Genomic DNA, 7,651 nt, shown 5'->3' with positions numbered 1-7,651 from the left:
GGAAAGCTAAGTGAGGGCGAGCAAAGGAGTGGAGAAAGTCCCCTACCACCTACCACCTCAAGTCCTAACACCACAAGGGCGGGCCTGGGCTGGAGATCCGCATTGCATGGAGGTCGAAGTTCTGATTTGGACCAGCCTGAGATTCTTAACCCCAGAAAGTGGGTTGATTTTTAGTATCTATGAGTGATCAAATAATGATGTGTCAATATTGCTTCATTAATTGCAACAAATGCCCATACTAAAGAAAAGTTTTAATAATGTGGGAAACTGGGATAATATGGGAACCCTCCTACTATCTTCTCAATTTTTTGTAAATGTAAACCTGTTCTATAAAAAAAAAAAACATCAAGTTGAAAACTACTTTAAAATAATTGATAATGTTCATTAATTGCAACAAATGACCATACTAAAGAAAAGTTTTAATAATGTGGGAAACTGGAATAATAAGGGAACCCTCGTACTATCTTCTCAACTTTTTTGTAAACGTAAACCTGTTCTATAAAAAAATAACATCATCGCCCTAACCGGTTTGGCTCAGTGGATAGAGCGTCAGCCTGCGGACTCAAGGGTCCCAGGTTCGATTCCGGTCGAGGGCATGTACCTTGGTTTCGGGCACATCCCCAGTAGGGAGTGTGCAGGAGGCAGCTGAATCGATGTTTCTCTCTCATCGATGTTTCTAACTCTCTATCCCTCTCCCTTCTTTTCTGTAAAAAATCAATAAAAATATATATATTTTTTAAAGTAACATCAAGTTGAAAACTACTTTAAAATACTTGATAACCTATGGGGTCTGCCTGAGCTGCCAGGGAAGTGGGGGGTGGGGGGCCGCCAAGAGAGCAGGTTTGAAAGCAGAGGAGGGAGAAGGTAAAGCTATTTCTTGTTTACACCCTAAGAGGCCAGTACAATCAATAACAGGCTTACTAGTGACTCTTGCAGATGGAGTGATTTTGAAAGTACGGCAAAACTGAATTCTCTGATTTTTTTTTTTCTAAATCAAATGTAGTAAGGGGGTGGGGGGCCGACAAGAGAGCAGGTTTGAAAGCAGAGGAGGGAGAAGGTAAAGCTATTTCTTGTTTGCACCCTAAGAGGCCAGTACAATCAATAACAGGCTTACTAGTGACTCTTGCAGATGGAGTGATTTTGAAAGTACGGCAAAACTGAATTCTCTGATTTTTTTTTTCTAAATCAAATGTAGTAAAGCTTATCAGCCTTTCTTCTGTGTCGAGTAAGTGATGCAGAGATGGTTAACGACCTCAGGTGTGATATCTGGGGTGGATTCTGTGCCTCTACATCCACTTCCCCTGCTTCTGGGATCAGCTCTTCACGTTCCTTCAGGAGAACATCCCGCCCCCAGTCACAGTCCAGGTGACCAGAGTAGAACTGATTCCAACCCTCACCCCACCCTGAACCAACAGTGAGACACAACCCAGCTCTGACCAATCCTTGAGCCATGGTGATTCATTCCTGGGCAGGCACCTGGTCCAAATAGTCTCAGCCCTCAGACATGAGAAGTTTGCTATGTGGACAGGAAGGAGATGTGGTTCTACCAGGCCCACCCAGTGGCTGGGAACAAAACTAACACAGAAGAAAACAAAGTGAATTTGATGACCTCATTTGAGTACCTGGATCCAGCCCTACCTGACCCCTCATCCCTGGGACCTTTCAACTATGTGGCCCAATTAGTGTGTTTTGTTTTTTTAAGCCAATTTGACACAAGTTTCTATTTCTTGTCAGTAAAAGAATCCTGACAGATTTTGAGTGAGTTCCACCCTGGAGGTAATCTGATGGGAGAGACAAAAGGGAAAGGAATATAACCAAGATGCCAGATGGATGCCTGTGGCCCTTAGAGATGCCGGTGCCTGGCTCAGGCGTCCCCACGCCAAGAAGGCCAAGTTCTCCTCATGGCTTCTCTTTACTCCCAGAGACAAGCAGCTTCCTGGGCCCCTCTGCCTGCACCAGGGGCCCAGGCTGCTCAATCTGTGTCTATTCTAAATCCACTCCAAAGCAGACCTGAACTTGGTCAACTTCCCAACATAGCACTTGTGAGTGATATAGATGCTGAAGGGGAGGTGGGGAGACATACGGCACATCCTTAATGGTCAACTTAACACTGCCATTTCATATGCCTCGTCCTCCCCAGGTCTTTCTCAGCTGCTCCTCCGGTGGAGAGACAAACATCGCTGACTCTTCCCCCACACAGCATCCAGTCTCAGGACTCCTCTCTCCCTGGCCCGCACCCCAAGTTCCTTTTCTATCCGCCTCCCCCCCGCCACAACATCTTCAAAATTCTCTCCCTCCTACAGAGCGACAACTTTGGATTCTCCACCGACGCTGTTTATACACAAATGCACAGAGGTGCTTGGCAGAACGAAAGCTTGCCTATTAACTTAATCTATTCTCTTTAGAAGCAATTTAGGTTATAAATGGGAAAAGGAAAATCTATTGCATGCAAAAAGGTTACAACACAGTGGGAGAAATACTGCACAAGAGAAAGATGAGCAAGGTGTGTGGGAGGGGAGGGGAGGCGACTGTGACCCTGCCCACAGGGGCCCTAGGGAAGCTTCCCCATGGAGGTGGCCTCTGAGCGGACTCTATAGCATGAAGCAGTGTCCGACCGGCAGAGAATAGAGGAAGCATGTACTAAAGAGCAGAGGCTGGAAAGTTCATGTTCAATGCGGGGAGGACCTTTCGGAGGGTGCCTGGGACAAACGGCAAGTGGGGAGGGGCCGAGGCAGTGCGCCAGGTGAGGTGGACAGGATCCCAATCACAGAGCATCTTGGATCCCAGTGAGCAGACGACTCGTCCAGCAGGTGACAGGAAGCCATTTGCAGGTCTTAATCAGAACAGTGCACAGCCAGATCTTGTTTACAAAGATTACGTCGGTCGTGGTGTGGAGGGGAAGTTAGGAGGCTGAGGGGAAAGGGTGGGGTTGGTGGAGCCAGGGGGCAGTTAGGGAGCTAGCTGGCACCAGTAATGTGCTCTTCTCATGGCAAAGAGCGGAGGCACAAGAACCCAAACCTAATGGCACGAGCACCTTTAAGGCCTCTGATCAAGTCTTGTCCACTATTGCGTGGTGGCCAAAGAAAATCCCATGGACAAGCCCAGCTAACACTCTGCAGAGTGCAAAGCACAGCAGAAGGTATGAGTGTGTCGTCCTATTACAGTGGAGTGAAGAATTGGAGCCAATAGTCCAGTCTATCCCACACCATCTTACTTACCCAGAATCCCCAAGCTCCCTCAGACCCTACCACTAAGCCACAAGTGCAATGCCAAATGCTCCCACCTAGCTGGGCTTGCAAAATCCATGGAAGCCACAGCTAATGGAGGTCTAGTTGACCACATTATCTGGGCCTTCACCCACTTATTCATGCAGCCCATGCTTCTAAAGCAATTAGAAGTCTTTGAAGGGAGATTAAGTTGGTAGGTCCAACGTAAAGACTTGACAATGTCCTTATGAAAAATCTTCCCATTTCCTTGGGTAGATCAGACTTCCTGAATTCCAGCCACGTAAGTCATAGCCACCGAGGTTAGCTATAATGTCACCCACTCCTTTGTCTGCAAGCTCCTCCCTGCACACCACCTCATGCATCTTTTATCGCCACCTTAACACCTTTATAAAATATTGATTGCCCATATCCATGGCCAGGCCAAGGGCCCCAAAATGAGCTTGTGCGCTGATGTCTGGAGTTCAGGGCTCGTCACAGATGACGGAACCCACTTGGGGGACTGGGAAGACCTTCTAGCCCCAGCACAGAAGAGATGCTGGGGAGTTCAATTAACACAGTGTTTACTAATGAGAAAATGAGGGTCTCAGAGGAGGGTTCATGAGAAGGGAGATGGAAGGAAATGGAAAGGTCAAGAGGAAGGAAGAGGAGTTGATGGTGGGACCGAGCTGAAAGCGGATCATCAGCCCCGTTTGCTGTTAAATTTAATGGGCTGTAGGGTTGATTGCTCAATCTACAAAACGAGCTATTAATTTGCTGTTCTAGCAGGATAGGACCCATCTTATGCAAATTGATTCGAAAGCCAGCATCAATTCTAAGAGAATGGCTCAGGCCTCTCCAAGCCAGAAGTTTTGCAGACTTTCCTATCGAAGGTTGTTGAGTCTGCTTGATGCTATGCCAAGTGAGGGTCCCCGAAGTGAGGCCCTCGGTCCCTATCCATCCCCCACTGCATGTGAACTCCTGAGGGCGGGGCTGTGTCTGCTCTGTTCACCTCTGCATGTCCAGCACCTAACACAGGACCTGGTGCCTGAATGAGTGAGTGTGTGACTCCACTGGTGGATTGGCCACAGCCATGTGTGTGACTTTGGGCAAGTGACTGCCATTCTTGCTCAGCCTCTGGTTCCACCATCTATAAAGGGGAGGGTTTGGACCAAGCCTGGTCCTGGAACTTCCATTGTCCAGGTTAACAGTGAACTCTGAGCACGGTCCGTGGGAGCCGTGAGTCTCTGAGACACGAGAGGGGGAGTCTGGGAGACGTCCGACCGCCTGGATCTCAGTGCCTCCATGGAGCCATTCCCTAAGACGCAGGCTCTGCTGCCCGGGTTTTAGGGAGCCCTGGTCTGAAAAACCTCACCTCCAGTCTTGCTCTAGCGCTGAACTGCTGGGGAGCAGTCACTCCTCTTCTGTGGGGATAATGACTTTGACCTCAAGGGCGGTTGGGAAGTTGAAGCTGAAACAATGGAAGAAAAAGGTGTTTTAAACCAAAATGTCCCGTGAGCCTGTCAGGTGAAGGAGAGTGTGTTTGGGGGACAGTGCAATCGGGGTTCGGATCCCAGTTCCATCACGTGCCAGCTGTGTGACTTTGGGCAAATAACTTCACCTCTCTGAGCCTCTGTGTGCACATCAGTAAGGCCAGAGTGATCACCCCCCCCCCCGGGTTATCGGGGCAATCCAATGAAACACGGTATGTAAAGTGTCTAGGACTATGATGCCTCAGAGCCACAGGACTGGCACAACCATGTGCAGGACCCAGAGCAACATGAAAATGCAGGGTCCCCTCGTTCGAAAATGATGAAGCATTTGAAGGATCGCAGAGCATTAAAGTAAGTGCAGGACCCCTCTTGGGGCAGAGCCCCGTGAGACTCCATGGTCACACCCACGTGAACCCAGCCCTGCTGGCACAGAGTAGCTGCCCGAGGTAGGTTGGGCTCTTCCTTGCCTCAGCCCTCGCCCTCCTAGGAACATATAAATAGGACTCGAAACTTTTTGAGAAGCAGCTCACTATTGTTATTCCTGAAGCAACTTCATTTTTCCTCCTCTGAGCAGAGCAGACTCACCCATCCTGATAGACATCAGATAAAGGTAGAAAGGAATCAGCTTTCAGGCTGCTGGCAAATGCTGGCAGAATGGGTTTACAGGATCAGCCAGGAATTAGAACAGGGCAGACGTGACCAGCAGTGTTTTTCTACACAGGCAGGAAATTCTGAGCAGCCATGATCCTCGTTCAGGAACCCTCAGTGGCTCCCCCTCCAGCACCATTAAGGTTAAGTTTACCATCCCTAGCAGAGCATCAGATGCTCTCCATGGACTGATTTTCCAACTGTCTTCCCCCAATCCCTCCCATGGTGCTTCACTAAGGCTGTTTTCTCATTGGCCTCATATGCTCCAATGTACCTTCCCACCTCCATGACTTTGTTCACTCAGCTTCTACCTCCTGGAATGCACTTTCCCTATTTCTCAGTCTCATAAAAACTTTTCCCAATCGGAGTTTACATCCCTCCTCTTCCAGGAAGCACTGTAGAATAGTCTCCAGGATATGGAGACTGTATTAGTTAGCTCTTGCTGCAGTAACAAGCAATCCCCAAATCCCAATGCCTTATGGGTACAAACATTTGTTTCTTGTAGGTCAGTTATATGCGTCTGTCTGCTCAGTTTTGCTCCATCCGTTTTCTCATCTGGGCACCCAGTTGGAGGAGCAGCATTCGTCAGGGACAGTAACGTGGCATGTTGCATGGTTTCTTGTGGCAGAGAAAAGTCATGCATGAGAGGCAGAACCAAACAATGAATGCCTTGAAAGCTGTTGCTCAGATATGGTGGCCTTCACATTCCATTGGCCAAAGAAAGTCACATGGCCAAGCCCAAAGTTAATGGGGTGGGAAAGGGCACTCCACCTATGGGGGAGCATAGCAAGAAAGGGGGTGAGAATTGTGAGCAAATCACACAATGCACTCAGCAATCAGAGAGCTAATTATTTGATTCAAATACTTCTGTTTTAAATCCCAGTTCTTCCAATTTTTTTGTCGAATATGCTCAGGTAAGTTTTTAAACCTTCTGTTCTCAATTTCAGTATCTGTAAAAACAGGGTAAAAATACCTATTTTAAAGATACCTGGAAGGGATTAAGTAAGGCAATAGCTATAACATGTTTTGTACAGTCTTTGGAACACAACAAGCACTCATAACTGATGTTTTTATCAATAGCATTTTTAAAATTCTTTTTACCCATGGTAATTTCCTATTCACTCATTTGTCCATTTTTTCCTTCTTCGTTCAACATCCATTTCCATTGCACCCATTGGCCTCTGCCTGACTCTGTCACACCGTCTTAGTCCAAAGGAACTTGGGTTCCATTCATAAGTCCTGCAGTCCCCAACCAAGGCTTGGTTGACATCTTCAGTCACCCCACAACTGCACATACAACCCCGTCCTGTAGAAGAACCCCGAAGGCTTTTCCCTCTTGGTCTGCTTCTATTTCAATGGAAGGAATCCAAGTAGGATCAGTTCAATAAAGGAATGTAGGCACATCAAACGTTAATTAGGGTCATGAAGTTAAAATTGCTTTCATGAGAGGAAGGACTAAGGTAGGGGACAATGAGACTAGAACCAAAAAAGAAAAGAAAAGAGGGGAAATGGTCAGAGGGAGCAGAAGGAGAGTCTCTCCTGCAGCTGAAATAAACTGTCTGCATTTCTCTAGAACGGCTGCCAATGGCATCTGACTCCGCTAAGGAGCTGTCTTTGTAAATCACTCAGCTTCTCAAATGAATGAGAAGAAGAGGGGACACCCTGAGCTGCATGGTGATTTAGGTCTCAGCCCCAAACAGGGGAGCAGACAGCTCCCTAAGGATGAATGAGAAAACAAGCAGAGAAGCTTGCTCTCCCACAAATCCCTGCAGCCTCTCCCAGACAGTTGGTTTAATAGAAACCCCACAAACCCCAGCTCTGCCTTTACCATCCGCGGGGCCTTGGGCAAGCTGCTCCCTTGCTGTGAGTCTCAGTTTCCTCCAGTGATGGAGGCAGCAGCAGGGCCGCCCTCTCAGGCTGTTGGACAAGTACATAAGAAACTGTACAGAAAGAACCTAGTCAGTGCCCGGCACAGAGAGGCCACAGAGAGGGTATTAATTCCCTTTTCCTCACTGTCCAGAGAAGGAAACCCTGCTTGTTCCGGCTCAACAATTATAGAGGCCGACACGTCCCAAGACCTGCCATCTATGAGCTGGAGACCCAGGAGCGCGGACAGTGTGATTCCAGTCCAAAGACCAGCAGGCCCAAGACTCAGGAACAGCTGATGTTTCCGTGTGAGTCCCAAGGCAGGAAAAATCGGATGTCCCATTTTGAAAGCAGCCAGTCTAGAAGAATTCTTACCCAGAGAGGGTCAATCTTTTGTACCATTTATGCCTTCAACTGATTGGATGAGGTCCACCCACACTG

The sequence above is a fragment of the Myotis brandtii genome, unplaced genomic scaffold (genome assembly GCF_000412655.1).
Source record: "Myotis brandtii unplaced genomic scaffold, ASM41265v1 scaffold589, whole genome shotgun sequence".
Lineage (NCBI taxonomy): Eukaryota > Metazoa > Chordata > Mammalia > Chiroptera > Vespertilionidae > Myotis > Myotis brandtii.
Note: the sequence above shows the minus strand (reverse complement) of the source record.